This window comes from Pelobates fuscus, chromosome 9 (genome assembly GCF_036172605.1).
Source record: "Pelobates fuscus isolate aPelFus1 chromosome 9, aPelFus1.pri, whole genome shotgun sequence".
Lineage (NCBI taxonomy): Eukaryota > Metazoa > Chordata > Amphibia > Anura > Pelobatidae > Pelobates > Pelobates fuscus.
In genome coordinates this window covers 129,855,467-129,878,201 of record NC_086325.1, presented here as the reverse complement: position 1 = coordinate 129,878,201, position 22,735 = coordinate 129,855,467, and the positions used below count along the sequence as shown (strand labels likewise).

Below are 22,735 nucleotides of genomic sequence, written 5' to 3'. Positions count from 1 at the left end.
GGCAAACAAGGCATTTGCCTTGGGCGGCATTTTCCATGGGGCGGCAAAAAAAGCCGCCCCCAAATGCCCAAGGCAAATGTCTTGTTAGCCTTGCGGCTAACAGACATGCCGGCGGGCTGCTAGGCTGGGCGGGCGGCATTGGTGGGCGGCCGGCGAGGGAGCACTTCCTCTGAGCTGTCTGTTCAGCTCCCTTGCGCGCCGCAGAGTGAGGCTGGGAGCCGGAATATGATGTCAATGCCGCCCGCCCAGCAGCCACTGGACCACCAGGGAGGAAGAGAACCCCCTCCCCAGCATTTCCAAAGGTAAGGATGCTGGGGGGGTTACATTTAAAAAAAAAATATGTGTTAAAAATGTGAGTGTTTGTGTATGTCTGTTAGTGTGTGTGTGTGTCCGTTAGTGTGTGTGTGTCTGTTAGTGTGTGTGTGTGTCTGTTAGTGTGTGTGTGTCTGTTAGTGTGTGTGTGTGTGTCTGTTAGTGTGTGTGTGTCTAAAAATCCACGGGTTAGGGGGCGCAAATTACTTGCCTTGCCCCGGGTGCTGACAACCCACGCTACGCCACTGCACTATGGTTACCATTTCTTCTTACTGTTGTATTCTTTGCTGCTATTGGTGGACAGTAAAGAAAGGCTTAAGCAATACTCGCCTCCTTGTCTTTCATAAAATCATGACTTTTCGTCATGAAATAGCAAAATCATGTAATTATACTTCCTACTCTAATAACTGTTGTGCCTTCAAATCTACCATAAGAGGCAATTTAATAAGTTTAAATACTCAGTATAGGAAAGATGAAAGTGCTGATTTGATGTCTGGGCTAGCAAAGGGCTTATTCGGTCTATTTGTCAGAGATTCAAAAACAAATAATAGAAAAATATTAGAAAACACAAACATTTCGACAAGACTAAGATTAAAGAATTACAGTATTGGTAATCATGTAATAACAAGCTGTTATCCCAAAGACTGGGAGAGAGAACCACTTCAAATAAAATTACTAGGATATTGGACAACAAAGATTTGCATCTCACTCCTAAAGTGATAGACAAATGCTTTAATGCATATCACAGTAAGTTCTATAATCTATTTAGTGGAGCTCCCTGTACCCCGGATGGGTACCGCCACCCAGGATCGCTTCCTAGCTGGAACCGGGGGAAATTAACGCTCTTGGCCTCAGTGGCCGTGGCTTGACTAGGCTGCAGCTCTCATTCCAGTTTGGTATCGCCCCCTCTGCCTATTCCGCTGCAGTCTTTCTTCCAGGCAGGTATCCACCTCTGCCTGCAATGTGACTTCTATTGCCTTTATAAAGGCACTTGTGGATCCCAGGCCTAGCTCTCTTGATTTATCCCAGGACTAAAGGTATCATCCAGCCAGCCAACAGGTACGACAACTCTGTGGCTGGGAGTCCCTAAAAATCCACAGAGGACACCAATCCAAAAGGAACTAACATGCAAAACTTTATTTTTTCTTGGGACTGGCCCAAATGCTCTTTACATGTAACGTATGGTGACAATTCAATAAAAATACAAATAATCAAAACATATAAAAAAACATACATGGAATTATAATAACACAATAACATATATACAAGGGGGTGGGGAAGTCAATAACCAACACAAAATATCTCTCCTGCCTGCAGAATTAGCAATATACAAATCTACTTGAATATGCAAATTATTGCTATTGTTATTCAGGTAGTGCATTGATAGCATGTTATTATTTTTTTTATGCTTCTTGATTTTTAACATGTTAGTGAATAAGCCCCTAGACTAATAAGGTACAGTTCATTGTAGACAGGGTGTTGCTATACATTCCTATACATTAGGTATCCTTTCTGTATATGGCAGTGACCATCTGTTAGTATTGTATTTACCTCCCCCCCCCCCCATATCCTGTAGGCTGCAAAAATGTGTGTTACTACCCACACCCCTATTTCCTGTAAGCTCCTTTAAGAACTGTGTGTTAGTACCCTATTGGATGATCCAATAAGGGACTTGTATAATGCTCAAGTCATATACAGATGTGTGTTACAATTCAATTCGTAGTCCTTTTGAATCAGCAACCTGTGTGTGTGTGTATTCAATTGGGCTTCCCAGTACTGCTGAGGTACAGACGAAACCAGAGATTGAAAAATGTATAGGAGTCCATGGCAAACAAATGCTTTTAAAGAATTCTTCACCAACCTAACATGCATATTGCTGTTGCTGCCAACAGAAGGCACTTTACAGGCTCCATAGCCAAATCCACTCGTTGGTAACAACATCCGCAGGACAGGAGAGCACACAAAATAATTAACAATATACAAAAATTATAACCACCCTGCACCTATAATGACTACAGGGGGACATAGAAACATTTAGGAAAGTGTCCTTCTGCTCCCAGTGATGGTGACTGGTGTCACATATCTTTCCCCTCCCGGGGAGACTAACCAGACCCCAGACCTTTAATCGGTCTGGGTCTGTGTTAGTCTGGTGACCTTTCCCAAAAGGTTCAGTTATACAAATGGCCTCCTGCCACAAGGTCCAGTTTGTACATCCATGGTCCTTCTGGAAAGGGAGACTGCTATAATCCATTCCTGATGCACCAAGTTGTAGATGGGGAGGGAGGGCGCAATTTTCCTCTCTCAGGGATACACAGGGCCACTGGGGAGGGAGGAAGAAACTATCCGCTCCCTGTTGTACTTACTGCCGCTGGGAAGTGAGACCGACTCTCTCCCCTCCCTGGATCACACTCTGCCGCTGGGAAGTGAGACAAGCTGTCTCCCCTCCCTGTAACTCATTCTGCTGCTGGGGAGTGAGACCGTCTGTCTCCACTCCAAATAACTTGCACTGCCGCTGGTGAGGAAAGACAATACGCTTCTCTCCCTGGAACTTACACTGCCGCTGGGAAGTGAGACTGTTTGTCTCCACTCCGTGGAACACAATTCATCCAATGCTACATCAATATTGGCAAACTAACAGACCAGAAGTAAATCAATCCAGAGACCTTTTTTTTACCACCGTCTTTAAGCTGTGCCAGAGCATTTATACAACCAATCCCAAAATGCTTACGCTCACTATTTCCTTCTCAACTCTTTTTTCTGACAGTCTCTTCTAAGCCCCATGACAATAGTTCAAAAGCATGTTTTAAAGAATGAAATCCAATTCAAGAAAGCTTTTTTTCAGATGGCTTCTTCCTTCCCTCAATGTACCTGGTTCCGACAAAGACTCTGTTACAAAGGTGTCAATCAAATGTTTAACTTTACATTGAAGCAGACCTTCCTTGTAATCTATTCTAAAATGTACATGCCCTCTGTTGGTTGATTTGTGTATAGTTATCAGTTATACATATGCTAATGCCACAATGCATTGCATGCAGTAAATGTTCCAGGTGCGTGGCCGCATCGTGCAAATTAGCTTGATTCAGTAATCCTGTACATCTCATTTCTCTTAATTTCTCTTCAATCATTCTGTCCTGCCTCAACTCAGTATTTCATTCTGTCATCTTTTTACTTTTCTACCTTACAATTGTAGATTTTCTAAACATTTTCAAGCTATAGCTAACAAGTTAACCCCTTAACACCGTTACGGCGTTCTATGCTGTCCCTCTTTAAATGGGCTTTAAAGCCGTTGCGGCGGCATAGAATGCCATAATGGTTTGCAGCCCCTGGAGGTCTGCATGACTTACATCCGCCGCGATCCTCCTCTGGAGGGCTGCCTGACAGCCCAGGCAGCCCTCCCCCAGCAAATCAGGCCCCCTGGCTGTGGATATGCCAGAAGGGGGACTGTCTGAAATGTCAGACAGTTCCCCTGCTGGTGGGAAATGTAAAAAAAAATAATTAAACATGTTTTCAAATAAAATAAATGTATTTATATATATATATATATATATATATATATATATATTATATATCTCATATATATACATCTTATATATATGTAACGTGATACGTAATGTACTTTAATGTTAATATAAGTACATATATTAATCTTAAAATACACTTAAAATGACATTACATGTATGTAGCGGAGTAGCAGTATAATCCACGGTATCTCCGCTGGTAGTCAGGATAAAGCAGGTAAAACACAGGCAGCATATTAATAATCCCTCTTCCCCAAGGACTAGCCGACACATAGTCTGGGAGCCAACTGTCAACTGTCATTTTATTCCACAGTCACAGTATTTATGCAAGTCCCCATGCAAGGGGTTTCCTGAATGACATTGCAGGGGTTTTACTACAGAGGACTGTGTGGGGGAACTTAGCCTGCAAGGTTGTTTCCCAGCATGCCTTGCTGTTCAGGAGAGATAATTGTGCAAGAATGCACTGTTAATCACATTATCTCTCCGTACAGCAAAATATACAGTTTTACATAAAAAAAACATAACTGATATAGTATATTTAGACGAATGCTACACACTGCATATAAAATGAGCATATAAACAGTTAACAAAATATTCACCCTAAGTGTCCAGAAGTGGCTATGTTTGCCACAGGTTGCAGATAGAGGATAATTCAGTTTTCCATATATAGTGACATTTTATACACTAGATATTATATATATGTGACATATTTAGACTTAGTGCTGTTTTTCTTTCCCTTCAATTACAATATAACATTTCTTTTGAGTTAGTTTAATCTCTATGTAAGTCCTTTGGTTCATGATTTGACCTCTCTTTTCAGTTAACTTTAAGCCTTTGTAGGATACAAACATGATAATCTATATAGATTTGATTTTGTTTTATATTATCGATAATGCTATTTGAAAGGAGATAAGCTATTGACTGCATTCTCCTGTTTCTCCCCCTTTCTTTTCTCCTTTTTTGTGTAATAATCAGTTAGATTTAGAGATTAGATAGTATGTCATCCAATATCCTGACAGGGGCGGACTGAGCACTCGGGCAAATCGGTCATGGACCGAGGGCCCGAGGCTCTAGGGGGCCCGCCCGCCTGCCTGCCGTGCATGAAAGTAATAGCTGGGCTGGGGAGTTAAACAATCTCCCCAGCCTGCATGCAGTCAGTCAGGGGCCCGCACGGCACTCCACGGGCCCCTGTTACAAAATACATATCCCCCATGTTCGGGCAGGCACAGTAAGAGACAGCTAAAGGGCCCTCCTAAAGACCCACTATGCTGTCTCTCACTGTGCCTGACTGGTGAGCAGAGCAGGAGAGCTGTCTGTAGTGCTGATCAGGCAGCTCCGTGCGGCTCCTGATAGAGGAAATGACATCATGTGTCAAAAGGTCAGGGAGCCATGCGGAGCTGCCTGATCTGTGTTACAGGCAGCACTTCAGTGAGAGACAGCATGCTCCAGTGCTGCTGGGAGAAGGATTCACCCCTCTGGCCAAAGGTAAGGCTCCTCTTCATCCAGCAGCTCCTCTTCCTTCTACCCCCTACTGCCCCTACCCCTACAGCCCCTCTACCCTCTGCTGCCCCTTTGCCCCCTACTCCCTGCTGCCCCTCTACCCCCAGTAGACCCTCTGTTGCTTCTCACCCCATACTGCCCCTCTACCCCCTGCTGCCTCCCACCCCTCTGCCTCCCTACTGCCCCTCTACCCCCAGTAGACCCTATGCTGTCCCCCTGCTGCTCCTCACCCCATACTGCCCCTCTACTCCCTACTGCCCCCCACCCCTCTACCTCCTGTTGCCTCCCTACTGCCTCTCTACCCCCAGTAGACCCTCTGCTGCCCCCCACCCCTCTACCCCCTGGTTCCCCCCCACCCCTCTACCCCCTGCTGCCTCCCTACTGCCCCTCTACCCCCAGTAGACCCTCTGCTGTCCCCATGCTGCTGCTCCTCACCTCATACTGCCCCTCTACCCTCTGCTGCCTCCCTACTGCCCCTCTACCCCCTGCTACTCCTCTACCCCCTGCAGCCCACTACAACCCCTATACCTACCACAGCCCCTACCCCTACAGCCCCTATACCCTCTACTGCCCCTTTGCCCCATACTCCCTGCTGTCCCTCTAGCTCCTGCTGCCCCCCCTATCCCCTGCTGCCCCTCTACCCCCTGCTACTCATCTACCCCAGCAGCCCCTTTGCCCCCTGCTGCCCCTCCACCTAATGCTGGCCCCACTGCCCCCTGCTGCCCCTCTACCTTATACTGGCACCCCTACTCCCTGCTACCCCTCTACCCCCTGCTGCCCCTTTGCCTACTACTCCCTGCTGGCCCCCTTAACTCCTGCTGGCCCCTTTGCCCCCTACTCCCTGCTGGCTGCCCCCTACTCCCTGCTGCCCCTTACCCCCTGCTGGCACCCCCTACCCCCTGCTGTCCCCTCTACCTCCTTCTGCCCCTCTTCCCACTTACTCCCTGCTGCCCCTCTACTCCCCGCTGCCCCTCAACCCCCTGCTGCTCCTCTACCCCCAGCAGCCCTTCTACCTACTACAACCCCTATACCCACCCCAGCCCCTACCCCTTACAGCCCCTCTACCCTCTGCTGCCCCAGCAGACCCCCTGTCGACCCTCTAGCCCCAGAAGACCTCCCGCTGTCCCTCTACACCCTGCTGCCCCTCTAGCCCCAGCACACCCCCTACTCCCTGCTACCCCTTCTGCCCCTTTGCTCCCTGCTCCTTGCTGGCCCCCTTACCTGGTGCTGCCCACCCTACCTCCTGCTTGTCCCCCTACCTCCTGCTGGCCCCTCTACCCACTTACTCTCTGCTGGCCCCCTACTCCCTGCTGACCCCCCACCTCCCCCCCCCCATACTCCCTGGTACTCCTCTACCCCCAGCAGCCCTTACCCCTGCAGCCTTTCTACCTACTACAACCCCTATACCCACCACAGCCCCTATCCCTTACAGCCCCTCTACCACCCCAGCAAACCCCCTGCTGACCCTCTAGCCCCAGCAGACCCCCCACTGTCCCCCAACCCCATGCTGCCCCTCTAGCCCCAGCAAACCCCCTGCGACCCCCTACTCCCTGCTGGCCCCCTTACACCCTGCTGCCCCTTTGCCCCCTACTCCCTTTGCCCCCCCACCTCCTGCTGGCCCCTCTGCCCCTTTGCCCCCTACTATCTGCTGGCCCCTCTGCCCCTTTGCCACCTACCTCCTGCTGGCCCCCCTACACCCTTCTGCCCCTCTACCCACTTACTCCCTGCTGGCCCCCTACTCCCTGCTGCCCCCCATACACCCTGCTACTCCTCTACCCCCAGCAGCCCTTATCCCTGCGGCCCTTCTACCTACTACAACCCCTATACCCACCACAGCCCCTCTACCCTCTGCTGCACCAGCAGACCCCCTGCCGACCCTCTAGCCCCAGCAGACCCCCTGCTGTCCCCCTACCCCCTGCTGCCCCTCTAGCCCCAGCAACCCCCCTGCTGCTCTCCTACACCATGCTGCCCCTCTACTGCCCTGCTGCCCCCCTACTCCCTTCTTCCCCCTACTCCCTACTCCCTACTCTACAGACCCTGTACCCCATGCAGTCCCTATACCCACTACAGCCCCTTTACCGCATGCACAAACCGCATGCCTATATATTCCTTACAGCCCTTATCCATTATTATATTATTTATATAGCGCCATCAGATTCCGTAGCGCTGTACAATACCCCACTACACCTCCTATAGTCCCTATACCCACTACAGTCTCTATATACCATGCACCCACTACAGCCCCTATATCCCATAAAACCACTAGAACCCCTGCAGCCTCTACACCCACTACAGCTGATATACCAACTACAGCCTCTAAACACCTGCATCCACTACAACCCTATATCCATGAAAGCTCCCATGCCCACTACTGCCCTTTTTCCCTGCAACCACTACTGCCTTTATTGCTGTCTGCACTTACTACAGCCCCTATCCCCCTGAAACAACCACAGTCCCTATGCCTCCCCTGCAACTACCACAGTCCCTATCACTACCCTGCACCCACTGTAGCTTCTATTACCCCTTGTCTCCACTGTAGCTTCTATTACCCCTTGTCCCCACTATAGCTTCTATTACCCCCTGCCCCCTCTATAGTCACTATTTCGCCTTACCCCCACTATGGCCCCTATTATTCGCTGCCCCCACTGTAGCCTCTATACCCAATACAGCCTCTGCCCCCACTACAGCCCCTAAAACCACTACAGTTTCTATGCCCCAGCACCCACTTCAGCCTATATTCCCCTGCCCTTCCCCACAGTTTTTATCTACTTAAAGGGAAACTATATGCCAGGAAACATTTTTTATTTTTCCCTAGCACTATAGCTTCCTAAAGTGCCCCCCTCTTTTACAGGGTTAAGGGACCTGGGACACTGTACCTAGACCACTTCAATGAGCGGAAGTGGTCTGGGTGCCTATAGTGTCCCTTCATAGATACTCTGTATTTCGTGTTAGGATATGAGGATTCAAAGGCATACATATATTCACTTACAGTAAATATACACAGAAACATTCACTTCACATGCACATACAATCAAATATATTTTAAATCCTAATATCCCAACACGACTTACAGTAAGTATATACAGAAACATACATTCACTTCACATGCACATACAATCAAACATATTTTGAATCCTAATATCCCAACACAACTTACAGTAAGTATACACAGAAACATACATTCACTTCACATGCACATACAATCAAATATATTTTGAATCCTAATACCTCACACAAAGACATACACAGAAACATTCATTCACTTTACATGCAAATACAAGGTACATTACAACAGTATATATATATATCTATCTGGAGGGGGCCCAGGTCCTAATTTTGCCCGAGGGCCCAGGACTCTCTCAGTCCGCCCCTGTATCCTGATAAACGTCAGGGTTTTGTACTCTTTTTTGGATTATTGCCAATGATTTGATAGATGCATTCTCTGTTCATTTTCTGGACTCAATTTCTGTTTGATATATTACAGCCGGTTTAATCAGACATAGTAATTATATGGTGACAAAGATCACTAGATTATTCTTTTTAGATAGCTAGGCTAGTACTGCTCTGTATTTTCATTAGTTATATTCATTCTATTTGGCAACATCCACTGAGCGTGATTCAGTTAGTTGTACTGCTTTTAAATTTGTATGTTGGATATAATTATGTCCATGTGTTTACAGGTTACCATGGTGATGACCCCTGGCCCGTTATTGAACGTGACGCCGTGCGGCTGCTGACGTTTTCGGGTAGCCCGCGGCATCTATATATATTTTATGTTTTTATATATATATATATATATATATATATATATATATATATATATATATATATATATATATATATATATACACGTATAATTACAATAGTAAATAAATACAATAATTAAATAAATAAATAAAATATTTGTAAAAAAAAATTAAATAAATTATATATACATATGTAATCTCATTCTAACTGTATTTTGTTATTAATACATATATATTGGTAACAAAATACACTTATAATGACATTCTATATATATCTATCTATATATAAAATACAAATAACTGCAAATATTTATATATAGATTAAATATATATAATTACATAAATAACTACATAAGTATACACATAGAATTTAAATACATATATATGTATGTATATAAAAATTCTACATGTATGCTTAAGTAATATTTTAACATAATTATGTGATTTAATTAATTACAATTTGATTTACGTGCCTGACAACCCAGGCAGCAAGTGCAGAGAATTAAATTTGCACGCGCTATATTTAACCCTGTAACTTTCCAAGACACCATAAAACCTGTATATGTGGGGTACTGTTTTACTCAGGAGACTTCGCTGAACAGAAATATTAGTGTTTCAAAATCATAAATTGTATTACAACGATGATATATTCAGTAAAAGTGACGTTTTTTGCATTTTTCACACACGAACGGCACTTTTACTGACGATATTATTGTTGTAATAGGTTTTACTGTTTTGAAACACTTATGTTTGTGTTGAGTGAAGTCTCCCAAGTATAACATTATCCCCTATGTACAGGTTTCATGGAGTTTTGGAAAGTTAGACTCAAATATAGGGCTTGCATTTCATTTTTTTCACATTGAAATTTGCCAGATTGGGTTGTCTACTATTGCAAATGGTATGCCATCATAGGGGTTATTTTTATTCTTGGGCTACCATAGGGTCTCAAAGGCAACGTAACCAATCTGGTGAATTTTAATGTGAAAAAAATGAAACACTAGCCTTATATTTGACGCTGTTACTTTTGAAAATACCATAAAATCTGTAAATGAGGGGTACTGTTGTACTCGGGAGACTTGGCTGAACACAAATATTTGTGTTTCAAAACAGTAAAAAGTATCACAGCAATAATATCGTCCGTGTAAGTGCTGCTTGTGTGAGAAAAACGCAAAAAAGTAACTTTTACTGGCGATATCCTTGTTGTAATACATTTTACTGTTTTAAAACACTAATATTTGTGTTCAGCGAAGTCTCCCGAGTAAAACAGTACCCCCCATGTACAGGTTTTATAGTGTCTTGGAAAGTTATAGGGTTAAATATAGTGCTAGCAAATTAAATTCCCTATACTTTCGGCATGGGTTGTCATGCAGGTCCTGCTAATTATATATATATATATATATAATCAGTATCAGTCTACGTGTAATTTGATATTAATATATATATATATATATATATAATTATATATACCGTATATACTCGAGTATAAGCCGACCCGAATATAAGCCGAGGCCCCTAATTTTACCCCAAAAAACTGGGAAAACTTATTGACTCGAGTATAAGACTAGGGTGGAAAATGCAGCAGCTACTGGTAAATTTCTAAATAAAATTAGATCCTAAAAAAATTATATTAATTGAATATTTATTTACAGTGTGTGTATATAATGAATGCTGTGTGTGTATGCAGTGTGTGTATGAATGCAGTGTGTATATAATGAATGGAGTGCAGTGTGTATATGAGTGCAGTGTGTGTGTATGAGTGCAGTGTGTATGCAGTGTGTGTATATATGTATGAATGCAGTGTGTATGCAGTGTGTGTATATGAGTGCAGTGTGTGAGTGCAGTGTGTGTATAATGAATGCAGTACAGTGTGTGTATGAGTGCAGTGTGTGAGTGCAGTGTGTGTATAATGAATGCAGTACAGTGTGTGTATGAGTGCAGTGTGTATGCAGTGTGTATATAATGAATGCAGTGCAGTGTGTGTATATGAGTGCAGTGTGTGAGTGCAGTGTGTATATAATGAATGCAGTGTGTATGTATGATTGCAGTGTGTATGTATGAATGCAGTGTGTATATAATGAATGGAGTGCAGTGTGTATATGAGTGCAGTGTGTGTGTATGAGTGCAGGGTGTATGCAGTGTGTGTATGTGTGGATGTATGAATGCAGTGTGTATGCAGTGTGTGTATGAGTGCATGGTGTATGCAGTGTGTGTATGAATGCAGTGTGTATGCAGTGTGTGTATGAATGCAGTGTGTGTATATAATGAATGCAGTGCAGTGTGTGTATGAGTGTGTGTATGAATGCAGTGTGTGTGAGTGCAGTGTGTGTGTGTGTGAGTGCAGAGCATTGGTGGGGGTGGGCATTTTATTAATAATTATTATTGTAATATATATTTTTTTAATGTTATTATTATTTTTTTATTATTTTTTTTATTTTTTTTTTCGTCCCCCCTCCCTGCTTGTTAGCTGGCCAGGGAGGGGGGCTCTCACTCCCTGGTGGTCCAGTGGATGGGCTGTAGGAGGGGGCTGTCAGGAAGCTGTAACTTACCTTCACCGCAGCTCCTGTCAGCTCCCTTCTCTCTCCTCCGTCCGTGCAGCTCCCAGGTCAGCTTCCTCTGCAACTCTCGCGGCCGCGCGGAGCGTTGCCACGGTAACCCGTGGCAACGCTCTGACCCCGCGGCTCTCGCGAGAGTTGCAGAGGGAGCTGACCTGGGAGCTGCACGGACGGAGGAGAGAGAAGGGAGCTGACAGGAGCTGCGGTGAAGGTAAGTTACAGCTTCCTGACAGCCCCCGGTCCTTGTCTGTATTATGGCAATGAAAATTGCCATAATACAGACAACTGACTTGAGTATAAGACGAGTGAGTGTTTTTCAGCACAAAAAATGTGCTGAAAAACTCGTCTTATACTCGAGTATATACGGTATATATATATTAATAGTAAAATACGCCTAGACAGTGTATGTGTGTGTATGTATATGTGTATATATATACTTATATATATATGATCTAAGTATATATATATATTTATTTTTTTACACTAATTTTTTATAAATGTTATTTTATTTCCAGCCAGCAGGGGGACCAACTGTCATTACAGGCAGTCCCCCTGCTGGCAATGCAGCAGCCAGCTAACCTGGCCATGTCATTGTGAGGCCGGGGGGGACCGGAGGAGGCAGGATCCGCCGCAGGGGAGTCTCCCAACCGCAATCGCCGGCGTGGGATCGCGGTGACCGGGTAAGTAAAAAAAAAAACGGAGGGCGTACTATTACGCCCTGCGGCATTTAAAGCCGCTTACAATAGGGCGTAATAGTACGCCCTCCGGTTTTACGGGGTTAAAATTCAGCTAACATGTTTGCTTATCATGCAGTACTTAAACAAGTATTGGGTGTCTGTTACCAATGCATTCACATGCACAAAGCGACAAATGAAGAACGACAATCTCAAAAACTAACTCCCTCTGCACAGTGTTGCTAAGCCACCTAAAAGTATGGCAAACTCTTTTGCCTACAACTTTCTATGGGTGAACTAGCATCACTGGACATGGATGGCTTGTTCAGCTACCCTTGCAAATGGTAATATGTAGTGTCTTTTGTAAGTTACACAAAATAGAATACCCAAACCTACATTCGCTCACAATTAATAATATGCATCATGTACACACTTCTCTATTAAAATTATCGGCCTTCATATCTTTCAGAATATTCACATAATTCCAGATCACTATTTGCAAGCTACCAGTCCAATAGAGGCCTTTTTTCATCACCTCATATCCGCAGTACCAGAACATCAATACAACCAGTTCCAAATACCGTATATACTCAAGTATAAGTCGAGTTTTTCGGCACATTTTTTGTGCTGAAAAACCCCAACTCGACTTATACTCGAGTCAATGTCTGTATTATGGCAATTTACATTGCCATAATACAGACAAGGGTCTGTGTAGGAGGGGGGCTGGCAGAAAGCTCTTAACTACCTCTCCTGCAGCTCCTGTCAGCTCCCTCCTCCTCCGCGCCGGTCCGGTCAACTCCCCTGTCAGCTCCCAGTGTAAGTCTCGCAAGAGCCACGGGGTCAGAGCGCGGCCGTGAGACTTACACTGGGACTTGCAGAGGGAGCTGACTGGACCGGTGCGGAGGAGAAGGGAGCTGACAGGAGCTGCAGGTGAGGTAAGCACTCTCTGCCAGCCCTCTCCACTGAACTGCCAATGCCACTGGACCACCAGGGAGTGAGAGCCCCCCTCCCTGCCATGTATCAAGCAGGGAGGGGGGACGAAAAAAATAATATATAAATAATATTATAAAAAATAATAATAATACAAAAATATTAAAATAATTAAAAAAAATAATAATAAAAATGCCCACCCCCTACCAAGGCTCTGCAACACACACACTGCACTCATGCACACACACTGCACTCATGCACACACACTGCACTCATGCACACACACTGCACTCATACATACACACTGCACTCATACACACTGCACTCATACACACACTGCATGCATACACACACACTGCACTCATACACACACACACTGCATTCATTATATACACAAACTGTAAATAAATATTCAATTAATATAATTTTTTTAGGATCTAATTTTATTTAGAAATTTACCAGTGGCTGCTGCATTTCCCACCCTAGTCTTATGCTCGAGTAAATAAGTTTTCCCAGTTTTTTGGGGTAAAATTAGGGGCCTCGACTTATATTCGGGTCGGCTTATACTCGAGTATATACGGTATCTTACACCCACTACGTTACCAGTGTAGTAGGAGCATGTCGCCAAAACAGCGAGCAGTCAGTGGCTGCTCGCTGTCATTTGAAACTGGATACCTTATATAGAAGTGATAGAGAGCTACGGTAAGAGTATGTGTAACCAAAAGTTATGGCAAAAACTATAACAATGTTGCAATATGAAAAAGTAGCCATTATATCAGTAGCACAATAAGGCTGTGCTACTGATCTAAATAGCTACTTATTACACATACTCTTACCATACTCTCTACACTTCTATACAAGACACATTAATATCCAGTTTAAAATGACAGCGAGCAGCCAGTGGGTGGGGACCAAGGGGGACATTAGGTCCCCCCTTTAATTAATTAGGGTCCCCACCTGCCGCTAATGGGTGGGGACCAGGAGGGACATTAGGTCCCCCTTTTAATTAATTAGGGTCTCCACCCGCCGCTCATAGGTGGGGACCATTGGGGACATTAGGTCCCCCTGTTTATATTAATAGCCCCCACCCATGGATCACAGGTGGAGGTGCGGGGGGGGCACTATGTCCCCCCCATTTAAGTTCTATTCTGTTCCCCACCATGGGAGAATGGGGGGACCTTATTGCACTAGAGGTTGGGCCTCAATAGCTGCTTAGTTACTAGTACTTTTACATTTGTTTAGGCGACATGCCCCTACTCACAGCATGCCGTGAGTAGGGGCATGTATGATGATTTAACCTCCCTTTTATTAATATGGGGGTCATAGTGACCCCCATAGGTTTTAACTGGTGGGGGGGGGGGAGGTTGGAATCATTATTATTAAAAGAGGGAGCTAGTAATGCTGCCGGCTCCCTCCTTGTTTGTTTTCCTTTTTTTGCGCATTCGCAGTGTTATTTTCTCCATGCTGTGGGGGTTAATTGATTCCCCTGCAGCACAGAGTCTATTAAATGAACAAAACAAAACGGTAAGGTAATGCATTCGCCCTTTAGTTTTTATTTCGCATGTAGGGCTTTCATTTACGTTTTAGTAAACGAATACTAAAAAAACTGAATTTTCGGCCGAAATCGTATTTGTACGAAAATGAATGCACATGTCTACAGTTCAATATCATGAGGCTCTTACTATGCAGTACTTTTCGAGAATAACATTCTCTGTGGCACCAGAGTCAATAAAGGCATCAAGTTGAAGTATTTCAAGAGAGTGTTACCAGTAGGACCATTCTTATTTGAGGCACGGAAGGGGATATAACCATGTTTTCCAGATGTTCTGCACATATGCCTCTTCTTGTCACAATAAAGGTACAATCCCTCTCTCCTGCTATAATTCTTCTTCTCAGAGAGTTAGATAACTCAGACTTGCATGGGTTCAACTTCTGATGACAGAAGATGAGGGAAAGCAGGGGCATTAAATTCAGGTGCGGAAGGCAAGTACATCTTCCTTTTGTTCCTGGAATTGCATCTATCTTATATACACTTATCTACCTGAATCAGATAGATAATCAGATTATCAATATTTTCAGGTAAATATGAGACTATTTCATCCTGTAAGGTATCAGACAACCCTTCAATGAAAGCAGTGACAAATTAATTTTCACTCCCATTGACTTCTGATACCAAGGTTTTGAAATATGTAGAAGAATCTGCAACAAAACACTTGTTTGATTCTCATAAGTGGCTTGACAGAATTCCCTTCTCTGCCAGGAGGATCAAACACTTTTTTTTTCGTTCAGTGATGAATTAATTGTAGTTATATGCTGTAGGATGACCATTCTCCCATAAGGATAAGGCCTTTGCAGAAACAGGATTCATTACAAGGCCTATTTTAGCACAGTCAGTGGGGAAGGATATAGGATGCACTTCAAATGGGAACCCCATTTGATATATTAATCCCTTAAAGTGTCAGGATAACTGTTATTGCTAGGTGTATGAGTAAGGTGATCCATTTGAGCAGAAGTGGAAGAACTGATAACCAGTATAGGAGTAGGGTTAGGCACAGAATAAGTCTCAGGGTGAAAATAAGCTGTTCTAGAAAGAGAGGTTTATAAAGCTTGAGAAAATTGATCCATCTTGTGATCTAACTCCTCTACTTGGGTCTGACATGGTAAAACTTATTGTCCCAGTTTTGCAGGGTCCAAGTCCCTGCTGTAATGTCAAGATAGACAATACAAGACACAAAATAAGGTCACACAAATACAGGTAAAGATGGTAAATAGAAGTACGTATTACCAGGCCTTAGATTGGCCAGGGTTGATGTGCAAAGAACAAGAGATAGAAATGTCAAATAACAGGCCAAAGTCAAGGGCAACAGAGATACACTTAACTGATAAACATGCCAAGGTCAGGAATAGAGAGAGAACAGAGTAGTTGAGACACACCACGATCAGGAATCAAATTATTGAAAAAACACAATCTTAGATAATCAAACTGGAAACAGCGACAGGGCCCTGAACAGATTTAAAGCTTAAGTATATAAAGACCTGGTGGGTGTTTCTTTGATAGCCTGTAGATCCGTGTAGATAATGACACAATGAAGTGGATGTGGCTAAATGACATAATAAAATAGGCAAATCTACAGCGTCCTAAATGCTGGAAAAAGTCTCTGAGGGTGTGAAACCGATGTGGTGCCTACTTGGGAAGGTAAAGGCACCAGGTGAATTCTGGTGAGTAAGGTTACGTATCTTTACAGCAGGAAAAAACTCTACAAAGAAGGGCATATAAAAATGCTACAACTACCACCACCGTTTAGAATACTTTTAGAAATTTAGAAAAAAGACTTTGAAGGTAAATTGCATCTGATAGCAGCTGTAGTCACACAGTGTGACTCAGCCAGGCATGGTGAAACCATGTGAAACCATGTCCCTGGGATGATGAGAAGTCCAACTGTCCCTGTCCAACCTGCATATGTCGACTACTACCACCATCCTTAAAATCTCACCTGCTCTACCTTAGTGTGGTAATAGTGGAGGAGGATGCTGCACCTTTGGTAAAATGCCTTTTACTGTAGATGTTTCACCCTGTCTTATGCATGTGTTGAAAAAAGGATTGCTGGGGATTGCTTTGGATTTGGCACTATTAAACACTACACTGCACACAGTGCACAGTGCGTGCACAACACACATTTAAAGCCACCATTGAAGATTCAGTGATGCAATATTACTGGACACTGGAGTAGGGATTTTCAAGGTACAAAAAGGGTGACCTGCCACAATCAGTGCAGACAATGCTCATATCATATTGCAATTTGGAAAGCACAAACAATTGCACGGAAACACACTGCATATCAAATCTGCCTCTCAAAATAAAATATTTTATTAAAGACACGGAGGCTCATATTATGCATAATATTTCCTCAGCAGCAAAGATAGAGGAATATAAATATTATCAAAATGAAAGAAAAAACTGTATAGGCACACAGGCAACCAATCACGTAACAGAGGAAGTATATAAGTCCTGTGTCTCCCACAATGCCTCTCTTTCTTTGCTGCTTCCTCAGACAGATAAGTGTTTTGCTCTTGTTCTCTTTTAATTCTGATATTCTGTTTGCACTTTTATTGTGTATACTTTTAATTGTTATTGCTCTTATTTGCATTATTTGTGCATTTCTTCTCTGTTGTATTTGACCTATATCGTTAGTGTGCTTAAGGGATCCCTGGGGGTTTTCTCCCTCGACCGGGGGGTTCCTTCTCTGCCCTCCCCTGCTCCCCCGTGCTTTCCACGCGGGACCCGGCGCTGCCTCACTGCCGCGGCCGTTTCTGCTTCCACGCCCGCGGCTGCGTGCTCTCCTCTCTCCCCGCTCGCGGGCTGCCCGCGCGGGTAGGGTGCACGCGCCCCTACCCCCGCTGGTCGCCTGGCCGCGAGTGCATTCCTACACGTGCGGCGGCCATTTTGGGCGGTCCTTGCGCTGCTTGCTGTGCTGCCGTGCGGTCGGCCACCTCGTTTTTCTCCGGGTCCCCTGGGTACACTAACGGTCAGGTCCTTTTTGCTATACACTGTTATACTGTGGGTTACTCAACCCTTCTTCCTTATAGTAGCTCCATTTAATTTATTCTCAGTACTCCTTCATTGTTGTTGTTGCCCAGTATGCAGGATAGGGAGGATGGGCCTGCAAGTCCCTCTGGGGATTTTCACATGGATAATGCTGAGGGTGCTATGGCCTCCCAAGAGTTTCAGGCCCTGCTAGAGGCCACTATGGCTTCTTCCCTGCAGAAGGCTATTGCCTCAGCCATGGGAGCTGTTTCCTCCTCCTTTTCACAGTCCCTACATTGTATGGTTTTGCCTTCATTGGCCACCCCTGCTCCCCTGGGTGTGGGGTCCCCTTCCCCTGCACAGACTGTGCCTGGAGCCTGTAAGGCAAAGGCCAAGTCTAGACATGTCGGCTCCCACTCCTTGATGCAGGTGTTGCGTGCCATGACAGACACGCTGGAGGCGGTCACGGATAGCGCGCATCCCACGCGCAAAAGAGCCCCTGGCCGGGCTAAAAAGGCTAGATTGTGGAAATGGGCTAGAGCCCTGGATGATGGGTCGGATACCGACCGGAGTGTGGAGGATGAATCCGACATTATGGAGTACGACTCCTTTGACGAGGGTGAATCTGGCGAGGATCTGCCCCTTACGGGTGTAACCCCCTCGGGGTCCTCTGCCAACGCCCGGGGTCAAGTATTGGGCCCCTCTGGGGATAACAAAACACTTTTTGACCCACAGGGTAACATCCTGTTCGACCCGGATGACCTACGTCACCCCCGGTGCGCTGAATGGGTTCCTCCAGATCATATCGCCCAGTATGTGGCTAAACGTATTCGCACGCCCCTTTCTAAAGAAAGTCGCAATAAATTCCCTCCCGGGTGCAGCCTGTAAGACCCCAGACATTGACCCCCAGATTGCCCAGTTCCTGAATAAGTCGGGCTGGAAACCCAAGAAGGGTCTTGACCACTCCCTGAAGGGATGCCAGGACAAGATCCTGGATACTCTGGGCCCCCTATCGAAGCTATACGAGCTTCTTGATGCCGCCAGAACAGGGGACTCAGTTTTGGATATGGACGTAGCCATTGGATGGGTCCAACAGGCTGTTTGCTGGGGAACGCTAATATGGCGTAAAGCGATCCTCCTAAAGATCGATCCGAAATTGGCCGCTTTGACTGTGGTGGAACCTGATCCGGCTGATGAGGGCTTGCTATTCGGCACCTCCTTCATTAAGGACATGGGTTCTTATGTCAAGACCTTTACGGCAATTGATAAGGCACAGGCGAACATGAAACGCATGTTTGCGCCCAAGGTTTTCGGAGGGGCCGGGCGTAGCAGGCACCGTCCACCTGGCCGTGGTTTCCGAGGCGCGTTCCGTGCAACCAGAGGTTCCTTCTTTCCCTCCCGGGGATTTCAAGATCCGAGGACTCCTCCCTTCTTTCCAGCCAGGGGAAGAGCTTGGGGCTCCAGATACCCCCGTGGTGGCGCCTCCAGCAGACGTCCTTACAGTGAGTACCCTTTCTTCCCCTCTCGCTCATGTATGGGTAGCGGAGAGGCTAGCCTTGTTCTATCAAGGGTGGGCAGATATCACCTCAGATGCTTGGGTACTGCAATGCGTAAGGGGATATCGTCTGGAGTTTGTTTCCATGCCTGTCCAGTTTTATCCCCCCAGAGAGTTGTCTCTCGCGCCAGATCAAGATGAGATGATTTCCGCGGAAGTCGTGGAAATGTAGTCCAAGGGCACCATAGAGGAATTGCCGTTCGCCGCCCGAGGCTTTACGAGCAATTTGTTCCTGGTGCCAAAGAAAGGGGGCGGGGTCCGCCCTGTGATAATTCTCCGCCCTCTCAACGCATTCCTCCATTACCAACACTTCCAGATGGAGGGTATACACTGCCTCAGAGACCTTCTGCGTCAGTCAGACTGATTGGCCAAGTTGGATCTGAAGGACGCATACTTTACGGTCCCCATTGCGTTGGAATACAGGGACTACCTTCACTTCACATGGCACGGGCGGCGTTGGCGATTTACCCGCCTGCCGTTCGGACTCTCCTTGTTGCTTCACCAAGCTCATGAAGCCTGTGGTAGCGTTCCTCCTTACCCGGGGGATTCGCCTAATTATTTACCTGGACGACATTTTGATCTTGTCCCAATCGAAAGAGGATCTCCTGTTACATTTGAAATGGACGATCAACCTTTTACAAAAGTTGGGTTTTCTGATCAACTGGGACAAGTCGGTCCTGACCCCTGCCCAGTCAATAGAGTTTCTGGGCTTCCAAGTGGATTCCGTCCAGCAATTCCTATACCTACCGGAATCCAAGATAAAGGCCATCCAGAAGGAAATTTGGCGAGCTCGTCAAGTTTCGGACTTGTCCATCAGACAATTGGCGAGAATTATTGGACTTCTTGCGGCCTCTATTCAGGCGATATTCCCGGGCCCGCTACATTACCGAGCCCTTCAACGGTTCAAGGGTTCACACCTCTGATCGGGTCACTCCTACGAATTCTGGATACGCTTGGACGCGGAATCCAGGGACGAGTTGGTGTGGTGATTGGCGCACATGGAGGCGTAGAACGGGAGAGGCATTTTCAGTTCCATCCCGGACGTGGTGATAGAGTCCGATGCCAGCTTACATGGCTGGGGTGCTCGTTGTGGTGACGTTTCCACAGGAGGCAGATGGTCCGACATGGAGAAGTCGTTACACATCAACTGCTTGGAACTCCTGGCAGGGGCCTTCGCGATCCGCAGCCTTACCCCAGGATGGGCAAATTGCTGCGTTCTTCTCAAGATGGACAATGTGTCGGCTGTCCGCTACATAAATCACCTAGGGGGAACCAAATCCAAGATGTTGGCGATTTTGGCAAAAGATTTCTGGCAGTTCTGCCTCTACAACAACGTCTCGGTGACGGCGGAACACATCCCGGGTCTGGACAATTCGGGAGCGGAATGGAATTCCAGACACTTAAGAGACTCTGGGGATTGGCACTTACACGCTTTGGTGTTCCAAAGCCTGGACAAGATGTGGGGAAGGTTCAAGATGGATCTGTTCGCATCCCGACTGAACACTCAACTGCCGGAGTTCTACAGTTGGAGGCCGGACCCGGCAGCGGTAGTGACGGATGCTTTTCTCCAAGAGTGGCTGCGGGGTCACCTATAAGCCTTTCCCCCATTCAACATGATCGCTCGCACAATCTCGAAATTGGTTCGCCACGACTGCTGTCTGGCGCTAGTCACCCCTCTTTGGAGATCCCGACCGTGGTTCCCTCGCTTGATGGAATTGTCAATAGACTACCCTCGATTGATACCGGTCTTCCAGGACCTCCTTCTGGATCCGGATGGGAACTCACACGGGCTGGTGTTGCAGCACCAGTTGCCCCTGGTAGCGTGGTTCCTTTCTGGGGACCCTGGGTTGTCCCAGACGTTCCACGGACAACTCTCCTGCTCCTCGATAACGCCTGGGCTCCGGGTACACAAGCAGCTAATCGATCTTCATGGAAGTCGTGGTCTGGTTGGTGCATGGAACGGGCAATGGATCCCGTACCTGCCCCTCTCCATTTGATCCTGGAGTTCCTCACATTCCTGTTTGACTCGGGCATGGCATACCGCACGATCAACCTTTCCCGCTCGGCTATTTCAGCCGGTCATAAGGGTTTAAACGGTGCACCTGTCGGCAGGCATCCTTTCGTATGTCGCCTTCTCAAGGGTATTCCCCTCGCTCGTCCTCCTCGGCCTCGCTTTTCTGCCTTTTGGGACGTCAACGTGATGTTGCAGTTCCTATCATCGTGGTACCCTAACCAGGAACTGACTCTCAAGCAATTGTCATCCAAACTAGTGATGTTACTCTGTTTGATTTCATGTAAGAGGGTCTCCGACGTCAGGGCCCTAGATTGGGACGCCATTGTCTTCACTCCTGAAGGTGTTACTTTCAACATTTCCAGGAGGACTAAGTCTGCATCCAAGTCTTTCACGTACCCAAGATTCTCAGGGTGTCCGGCGCTCTGTCCGGTGGACTGCCTTAAAGCTTACCTGGACGCTACACGATCCCTTCGTTCATCCGATCTGCATGCCCTGTTCATCTCCTTTAAAGCGCCTCACCGGCCTGTTTCAACACCAACCCTGGCACGTTGGGTGCGTTGGCTTTTATCTTCAGCGGGTATAGACACCTCTGTATTTACACCTCATTCTGTGGGTGGTGCTATGGCCTCGAAAGCATCTACAGTCAGATGTCGTCTGGAGGACATTATGCGAGCGGCGGATTGGTCTCGAGAATCGACCTTTCGTGACTTCTATTTCAGACCAATTGAACACATCGCATCTCGGGTGATAGCGCAGCTTTAAACTTGCATAATATGAGCCTCCGTGTCTTTAATAAAATTCCCAGATTTTACTATTTACATGACATAAAGTCATGATTTTATTAAAGACACGGAGGCGAGTATTATTCCCTCCCACCCTCCCGGTGTGGGATTTAGATGTGAGATGCTATTGGACTCTTCAGGTATGTTGCAATTTGGTCTGTCTTTATGTAATTAAGTATGTCTTTATGCAGTTTTATATTGATTATATTAATTATATTTTTCTATTTTTCAGAGTTTAGTTTTTGTCTATGACTCCCGACGATTGTACTTGGTAAGTCTGCAGTTTCGAGTTTGGAAATTACCATATTTCTCTGTCTTTTTTAGCTTGAAGTTATCGCATTGTTCCCGTTTTCCTGTTCTGGTCAAGTGGGATATCGTTCATCTTACCTGGTCTTCGGTTTTGCAAGAAAGAGGGGGATTGTGGGAGACACAGGACTATAGTTACTTCCTCTGTTATGTGATTGGTTGCCTGTGTGCCTATACAGTTTTTTCTTTCATTTTGATAATATTTATATTCCTCTATCTTTGCTGCTGAGGAAATAAAGAAAGAGTTATGCATAATACTCGCCTCCGTGTCTTTAATAAAATCTTGACTTTACGTTATGTAAATAGTAAAATCTGGGAATT

General features: G+C 45.8%; 1 protein-coding gene across 1 annotated transcript in view; it reads right to left on the bottom strand.

Moving 5' to 3' along the window:
• The window catches only part of F8 (coagulation factor VIII), a 595,138-nt gene that overhangs the window by 134,894 nt on the left and 437,509 nt on the right, over positions 1 to 22,735 (bottom strand). The gene's annotated exons all lie outside the window — the stretch shown is intronic.